The sequence below is a fragment of the Bombus pyrosoma genome, linkage group LG11 (genome assembly GCF_014825855.1).
Source record: "Bombus pyrosoma isolate SC7728 linkage group LG11, ASM1482585v1, whole genome shotgun sequence".
Classification (NCBI taxonomy): Eukaryota; Metazoa; Arthropoda; class Insecta; order Hymenoptera; family Apidae; genus Bombus; species Bombus pyrosoma.
In genome coordinates, this window is record NC_057780.1 from 12012668 (window position 1) to 12022147 (window position 9480).

Sequence of the window (9480 nt, forward strand, 5' to 3'; positions counted from 1 at the left end):
GTTCAAAATGTGTTCAAATTGTGACAAACGGACCACGTCGATTTCAGCGGCGGAACGACGCGTTCCCGTTCAACTTCTGGAACAATGCCGTTGATAATAAGATAACAGTCGTGCCGACAAGATTCGTCGACGAGGTTCTGCAAACGAAAGAAGGTTACCGGGGAACGAGCAAAGGGCCTCCTGTCCTCGCACCATTTCGCTCTCTTTCAACCCCATCCCCTTCATGAAATTCCTGTCCCGTCGCGATAGCAAACTTCGCCCACTTGCTTTTCTCCCTGCGATGAGATCTTACCGGTGCCATTGTAACTGGCTCGTCTCGCCCCCGCTGAATCTCATTATTTCAAACCACGGCGGTCAACTTCCAACACGTAGCACATGCACGACGTATACGTACATCGAACGAGGCTGAAATAATTAGCCATGCGATTCGCGGTTTCGCGCGTGTCGTTGGTCGGACGCGTTACGCGGTTTGGCTTTTCAAACGACGTCATTGGCGTGTCAGGATTTGCTAAATTAATCGGTGAACACGGTGATGAGTTCGGACTAGACGCATCTCGTGGGAATTCTTTTCGTTCGGCTCTGATTAACAAGCTAATTCGAGGATATAGGCGTACGCAATTTTTAACGATTGAAGTTTGAAGTTTGTATTTGACGCGAATGATCTGTTTGATTATCGATTATTAATTAAATGGCGTATTACGTATTACTTATTAGAAAGTATTACGCTACTAATCGTGTATGTAATATTCCATTATTATTGAAGGACGTTAAATTTGAAAATTCCATTAATATCATTTACAACCAGATTTTCCCTTCGCAACGCTTCAAAAGCCACTAACCATTCATCGTTGAAGTGCGTTCTTTTATACAATTATGACATATATATTACAATTATAATATATAAGAATACATAAAATATCCAAACTGAAGTATTCGTCATAATCCTTAGTAGACGAAACAAATTACTATATCGGTTCCATTCTTTTATGTCTCTTTAGAAAAAATATGGAATTGCGTAAAAATCCGCAGTCTATCGATCAAAAATAAAATGTAAATCTGACGTATCCAGAAATCTGGTAACATTGTGCTTCGCATAAAACAACAACGATGAGAACAGGGGAAAAAAATTGCTGAAAATCGTGGAACATCAAGCTCGTTTTCAAGTTGATACAAAAGCTATTTCAATGAACATCGGCAATTTTCCGCCATAGCGTGGGCTGTTTAGCCATATAACGGCTGTTAGAGCGACCGTTCCGGTCTCTGGCCTCTATTATTCGACTGGCATTAACCATTTGCGGCAGTGAAAATGCAAAATCGAAAATTCGTTCCTGGACGATTAACGACGGGCCCGTGCGTTCGTCGCGTGATCCATCCACATTTCCGGCTTCTCGTTGATCTCTTAATTCACCGGCCGGAACGAAGTTCTCCCATTTCTGCCCCCTCGGGGCGACCAGAAGGGGGAGAGGGGCGTGTCGAATTGAAACGAAATTACTCGCGAGTGCGCGAATCGTTCGAGAGCTAGTTGGGTAAGCACCTCGTGCTGTTAATGAAATTTTTGTTCTGTGATTTCGTTGGAATTTTTTTCTCGTAACAGAGAAACGAAAAAGAAAGAAGGGAATAAACGGAGGAACAGAGAGGTAAAAAAAATTTTTTTGCCAACGAACGAACATCCGCGTTATACGTAGTTTAATTGCAGGGCACTTTTGTTAATCGGCCAAAGCTCCTGATATTTTTTAGAGGTCCATGTACGAATTTCGACGAGGAGATGCTTTTTCGAGAAATTATTGCATTGGATGATAATTAAAAATTCGACGTGTTGAGACTCTACTCTGCTATGAAAATCTTTAATTTCTCTATCATCTGTACAATTATTCATAAATCTTCCATATTCGCATCATTTTCGTGTAATGAGGGTCCCACTCTTGCGAGGAGTACGGAATGTTGTAAGTGGTAGGCGAATTTTTCGTGAAGAGAATGATGGGAAACAAGGATAACGATTCTTTAAACATGATATCTTATGCAAAGTACGAAATTGTGTGAGTGAAGTTGCTACGCCGCTAAATGATTTTTCGCTACTTCCTCATTTTTTAATATTTCTTCACGAAACTTCACCTATGAAACTTTTTACAGAATTTTCCCTCGTGAGCCGTTTGATCCTCTTCCGTATTACTTCGAAGAGCATTATCTTACGACACTTTTAGGGCGTTACATATAACTCATTTACAGAAGATCTCATAATCGTAGGATTATGAGGTTGCAGTTCCGTTATGACGCGCTAAAAATCATCGAAGCTACCGGATAACAAAGTTGTCTTCTAATTCCACTAATCGCCTCTTGAAACTAAACGAGCTGTTGATTCGATTAACCGTGCAGGTATATTGATTACGTGTACGCTGTAATGATTTTCCATCCGCCTATGTGCGTCACAATTAGGATTACGTTAGAATTAAGATGAGTAGGTGATAAGATGTTTCAGAAATTCTGTAAAAACGCTTCAAAAGGAACGGTCCGCCAATAATTGAAATTTCAAAGAAAAACCGTGATTGTACTGAAACAGGAATTTTTCGCCATTTCATTTCATTCTTTCACCGCACTTTCAGAAAGTTCCAGATACCTTATGACATTTCATATTTATTTATCTTAAAAAAGTACGATAAAATTGTCATCCAACGAGATCAAAAATTTGGGCAGAATTTACTAATAATTCATTTCATTTATGGATTTATAGCCCAGAATTATCATCGAGTCAAAGGGAACATAAATCCTTTGAATGGTTCGTTAATATAACAGCACAGCGGAAAGTTAAGTTGAAATAATCCATGGCTCGATTTATCGTTGGTTGATCCCCGTGTCCTAATTCGCGAGAGTTCGCTCAGCTTGGTGAACGAAGTTATACACATCGATAATTCTGGGTGACGCATCGTTTTCGACAACGTGTGACAAACGTTATTCCTTGCGAAACGATAATCGCGCGATCCCGTGAGACACATGTGAAATTTGCGTCTCATCAAATTCGATGTTTCGTCGAGTCTTTTCACTTCGTCTCGCGATACAAGCGGAGTTTATTTCAAAAATTTTCCAACGATGCCTAGGACGAAAATTTAATTAGAGTTCTACTTCGTTCCACTGTCTTTAAATTCCATTCGAATTCCATTAACGACCTGAAAACAACTGGACACGCTATCGCCCCGTGCCGATAAACTGCTCTATAGCGTTAATCGTATTAATCACGTTCTCGTGATCGCTCGAGATTCAGTTTCAATTTCTTTCTTTAGCAACGAAACGAGCTAAGCAGTTAATTATATTTTATTAGAAGAACATGGTAAATGCTGTAATTAAGGACCACGTGAAAAAATGTCAGAATTTCTCTTTTGTTCATTTCCTAGCTTCTTCATCACTTAGTGGCTAAAAAAATATATCTTAAGAAAAAATTGTTGGTAAAGGAAATAAGCTGAAAGACTCGAAGATACAAAACCATTTGAAAATAGTTGCTCCAGAATATTTTATCAAAGTAAATTTATAAGAAACAGTATTTTTGAGAGGAAACTTCAAAACGGGGAAATTCTCTGTTGACGATTTTTTGATAATTCACACCTGCTCTAAATTCTACGGCAGAAGAGGACAGGATCGTAAAATGATCGTACGTCAGATTGAACCAACGTGAAGACGTCCGATAATCGCGTTATCGCTGCAGGCTCGAGACTAATTTGATTAGCCTCTTGTGAAGGATACGGCAGGATTCTCCAACGGAACTGATCTGTCTTCCAGTCGATAGAGGACAATTTGGTGCTTGTAGAGCGAAAAAAGTTAATGTGATTATCCCGGCGTTTACCGAGGTCTTTGGGACATTGTAGTTCAAAGTCTTAAGAATTTTCTTAACTTTAATGGATTTTTGGAAAGATACTACGGAAAGCCAGAATTTATTGTTTCCAAAACTCAAGATAGAAGATTCGTTAAAGTGTTAGTTTTTAGATGAATATAATCTAGCAAGCCGAACTTTTTCAATTGTTATTTATCGAAACGGAAAGAAGTGAACAACTATCAGCACCCTCTTCGTCGTTCGATCAAAGATGTGTAGTGGTTTCATCTCCTTTTGTGCTTTAAAGTTGTACGTTAATTTGTAATTTGTTGCCAAAAGTTGCATGAACGAGCGTGCAAACTGGCGAACAACGTGTTACGATCGGTGTAAATGACTGATAACGCAGCTAATAACGATCGAATAACGTGGGTACTGAAATTTCCAGTCAGTCACGAAGCTTCGAGCAACGCAAATTGAGACGTTGCAACGATATTAACCGTGTTACTAGCCGTTTTGACGCTGGATTCTCTCGAATCGAGTTGGGCAAAGCTCGAAGCACACTTTCGAAATGTTTGCAGATCGGTTGGGAATTAATTTTGCGTTGGCCAATGAATTGAAATGATTTACGCTGATCAAGAACAAAATTGTAGCGTATTATGTTTGGAGACTAATGGTAGCTTCACTTTATTATCATCGATTGTTTTCATAGAAATCCTTTGAATTGATTTTTGAAGATCTGAGAACTTTTTCAACTTGTTAAACAGCGATACATTCTACAAGTGAAAACTGGAATAATTTTTATTATAAATGCTTCGTTTCAGGAGCTCTTTTTCTTTCAACTGTGCTTAATTAAAGTCAATTAAACAAGTCCTCTGTCTCAAGAATATTTAACATTGTATAAATATAAAATATAATTAAAATCAAACTCTCTATCAATTTAGTATGGAACATTATCATCACCAAAATTATTAAAATTAATCTAAGATGATCATCTTTAAATATGGAGCAGAAATGCAGAGAAAAACCGATAAGATCCTTAATTGAAGAAAATTGTGGGTAAAGTTAAACTCTATTTCTCGCTTCCAGATATTAAAATATAATATTATACATAGCCATAAAGGCTTGGGGATCCATTTAAAAAGTGCTCTAGATAAATACATATTTTCTATATTTTTTGTAGCGAAGAATCCATTTATACCACTTTTCCACTCAACTCATTTGCCACTTGAAATTATCTCACTGTGTTTCAATATTGCTGCAGCAAAACTCGAGCGATGCGCACGTACAAATCGCTTCCGAACAATTTTTTAACCCATATCACAATATACCATAATTCTGTGTCAATGGTGGATAAATCGATCTCAGAACAATCGCGATGCCAAAACCAGCTCGACTTTCCGAAACATCAACTTTTCCTTTGGATCGATCGTCGCCAGGTAAATGGCCGCGAACTGTATAATCTGAAAGCTTGGAACTCACAATCGAAACAGAAAGAGGAGGGAAGGTCGGACCTTCTATGTAGCGGAACGGAAACGCCGCAACTTTTCTGTTTCGAAAAAATGGAAAACACACAGAACGCAGCGTGTATAAAGTGAGCCGTTTTTATTCGTTTTTGCGTTCGCACTGTACTGTTGTTAAGCGAATGCAAGTTGCAACGTTGTCCCGAGGGACGTCGTTTCTTCGTCGGAATGGCAACGTTATCTGCGGCACTGGGTTCCCTTTAAATGCGTTTTTGCGCTGACAAAAGCGAAACCGGAAGCAGCGTCATCGCGTCTCTTTGGGCCACGATTCAGCGTCGCAGAACCTGGCTGAAATCTGTTGCTTTGTCGAGTCGAGAGGAAAAGGTTCCGCTCTGTAACGACCGTAGTTGAAGAATAAAATGTCGAAGGCGCGGAAGTAGCTGGTTTCGCGTGTTTAAAGTGCGATGGATTCGTGGTCACGCTGGAGATAAAATGTGGGACGTCGATGACATTTATGCATTTATTTTATATTTACACCATCGATGATCTGATTTTCATGAATCTGATTTTCAGTCTAGCGTTTCAAGCTATCCGTTTAGAATTCGAAATAGGAGATTATAGATCATGTGGACCTGTATGGACAATATTAGCAGATTCGCGGTCGATAACTTTATTAATATCGTAATGTATCAAACCGCAGATTTCTACAATTATGAGAAAGATTTATAGAGCTCGTCGTAAAATATTATGTTCTGTATTGTTTATTATTGATAATTCGAATAGTAACAGTACCGGATAATTGGTCTCTCTGAACCCTCTTGCACAATTGAATACTAATTCAATTACTAACGAAATTTTACTAATTGTCAATATCCACAATTGGAGTAAATTTCGCAATAAAATAAATGAAACTGATCGCGAGCAAATTTTATAAATCACAGATCATCCGATTGTCTTACGTGGTAAAAAAACTGTGAAATTATAAAAGTGAAATCTGTCCATACTGACAAGTCACAAGCTATATATTATAAACCTCATTTTTAAATTTTACTATTTTGTGAGAATAATTATACTGCGATCTATAACATTTATCTCTAGAAAATCATTTATTTTGTTACCAATCTTTCTGCTATTATACAAGAGAATTTTGAATTTATTCTTCATTACAACAGTTACTTATAACATTCTCCGAATAATATTATTTAACCCGTTCACTGCTGGATTTTACGGGTTCAGAATGGTGAACGCGTATGTCGCACAGATCGTATCATTACAGTCTGAGCAGTGAAAGGGTTAAATTGTATAGAAAGGATGAAAGACACCATGCTTCCTTCTCTTTCCTTTTCCTTGAAATTGCATCTTTGCAGGATATTTTAAATACCAAAGCCTCGGCGAAACTTTACGAAAGAGCGAAAGAGATCTATCGAAGGAAACAGTTTCCGAGAAACACGATAAAGACAGGAATAAGAACAGTTGACCCAAAATTTCGTCGGATACATTAAAAAGCTACGGTCTAATAAATTCTGAAACATGCCGAAAGCCTGTTCGACGTAGAGAACCGCAAACCAGCGGAATTCTTCCGCGGATGTCGTCGTATAGGGATGCTCGACATTCTTGGCGAGCGAGTCTGCGAACGCGTACGACAATAAGTCACGCTTGAATTTCCAATAGCGACGCTGTGCTACTCTTGCATCTTGTAGTAGACCATCGTTCCACCCTGGTGTACGCAAATTTTGGCAACCTCGAGTGCTCGTAAATGCAACGTGCGGATTCGTCTTGCTGTTCCATCGCAAGATAACGACCGAGGCAACTGTAAAATTTCAGAGAACCGTGCGATTTCGATCGTGGATTCGTTGACACGTGAGAATTCTTTCTGGCGCGAAAAAATGAATTTTAAGTGACCCATGGCTGGCTGAACCGTCAGGAACGATATTACGAGTTCGACGCGCTACTTCCAGGGAAATTTATGTGACAAGATCGATAAAATTCTGGATGAAAACTTCACAGTTTCATAAATTCGTTTTGCATCGAATTCTATAGTTACGAGTTTTGAAAAAAACATTTTACGTTTATACTTGGGTTTGATGTTAACTTTAGAAATTTTACGAATTTTGGATTTGACACTAGAAGTATTTTTTATATATGTGTATATATTATCGATGAATCACCTTCCGGGTTATATATATAGCGAACTTTCTACCAATTTTGCTATTTGACAATCAATACTATAAATATCAATATTGATTTCCCCTCTTTTTACGAACCTTTATCTAAAAAGTTTTCCAAGGAAACAGTACTCTAAGGGGACTTTTTATGGGTGAGCAGATTCGAAATGTAACGACAGAAACGCAACACAGAGACAGGCGATGTTTGTTCGTGTGACGCATTCAGCGCGACTTCATTGAAGCTCGCCGTTCGTTTCTTTCTCCTTGCTGGAACATGTGCCCTGCCGTTCGCTATTGTGAATCGACCAGGCTGGCCAACGTTCGCCGGAAACCTCATCGCGCGTCGCGAATGTCAACAGTGGCGCAAGCTTTGACCACTCTCGCGGAATGGATGACGATCTCACGACGAAACGTACGTTCAATTGAAAACGGTTCTTCGATTTCTATCGCTTTCCTTATCGCTAACAATGTTGATATGTGACATTATTGAAGTTTAACATAGTCGTAGAACAAGAGATGGTTTTAACAGATTCTCGTAAACGTTTAGTATTGTGATAAACAAAGCTGATACCAAGCTCGTACCAAAGAAGATATTCCGGATTTTTGAGACAAATATTTCTATGTTTATCCTCGCTCGAAGATAAAGAACTAAATCTCAAATATACACTTATGGAGTCCCAAAATTTTGCACACTTCATCACGAAACACAGAAAGACGTTCTACCTAGGATCCTAGTCATACACGAAGACTGTCAGGTATCTAATCCCATGCATCGTTCAGCATCTTCAGAAGCGAACGTGCCTGCGTCAAGCCGCACGTCGCGTAACACCACCGCGAGAGACCCAAAAATCCATCGGCGGGACGCGAGCAATGAAAAGGATCCCTTACCTCAAAAGAGGCGATCAGAACGCAGTACTGTGGAAGGACAGGGATGCCGGACGATCCTGGCTACCTCGAGGGAAGCTCGCCCGGGCGGCATGGCTCCCACCTCTTCGCCCTGTGATCCTCCCGACTGCTGCCCGGCAGGGTGTCCTTCTTCCTCTGTTTGTGCTGATTCGTTTGGCAACCGCGGACGTTGTTCGCACAGAGTAAAAGTCGAAATACGTCGAACACAAGAAAATACCAAAGTATGCTTCCGTATACACCGTAGTAGAACAATGATCCTTTAACGGCAGGACCTTAGAACTCGAGAGTGTCAAGAATACGCGTCACGACAACGACGACGACACGATTCTCATTCCGGTTACGTCTTCTCGGTGTACGCGTCACACTTGGACTGGTACGATACGCGTCGATAAGAGAGGAGGCGAGAAACGCGACAGAGCCGGAGGATCATCCGACGAGCGAGAAAGAAGAAAAAGTCGTTGATCGAGATGACGTTGGCTACTATGAAGACAGGGAGCGTGACACACACCAGGTCCAGGGTTGGTAAAAAGGACGATCTCTCTAGGGAATCGTGGTCGGCTGTCGAACAGGATCAGAGAAAAGAGAGCACAGAAAACTAGGCACAGGACACGATGGCCCGGCCACTGCGCCGGCACTGAGGCTACGCCGCAGCCTCGCTCTCCTGCTACTCCCTCCCCTCTCGTTGCTCGACTAACTCTCTCTCTCTCTCTCTCTTTCCTCGACTCTCATTCCCCGCCTCTACCTCTCTCTCTCTCTTTCTCTCTCCTTCTCCCTCTTCCAAGTTCAATTTCTCTCTCTAACCGCCCCCTACGCGTCTACCTCTCTTCTGTTGCACACACCTCTCCGCCACCCCCCGCTCTCTCTTTTCGGATCTCCGCCACCCCTGACACGCGCTCCTAACTCTCACCCCTCTTCCGCTATCCTGCTTCCTCCCTAGACGCAGTTTCTATCTCTGTTTTACTAGCCGCTGCATCCCTCTCGCTTTCTCGATGCTTCTTTCTTGATCGGGATAGGTGTCCGTGTTTTCGAACGCGCGCCCCTCCCGTAACCTTTTCTTGAATCCTCTGTTTCTTTCTTCAATGCCCGGTCCTTTTCTTTTCTAACATACATCAACCGGGCTTCGAGAGGTTTGTTTGCATTTTCTTGGTTT

The 9480-nt window shown here is 40.8% G+C and overlaps 1 protein-coding gene across 2 annotated transcripts in view; it reads right to left on the reverse strand.

Moving 5' to 3' along the window:
• Positions 1–8908, reverse strand: part of LOC122572279 (dipeptidyl aminopeptidase-like protein 6) — a 116493-nt gene extending 107585 nt beyond the window's left edge. For both annotated transcript variants that reach the window (XM_043737069.1, XM_043737068.1), the window contains exon 1: positions 8313–8908. The gene's annotated coding sequence lies outside the window, so the exon portion shown is untranslated. The remainder of the gene's footprint in view (positions 1–8312) is intronic.
• Between the last annotated feature and the right edge of the window lie 572 nt (positions 8909–9480).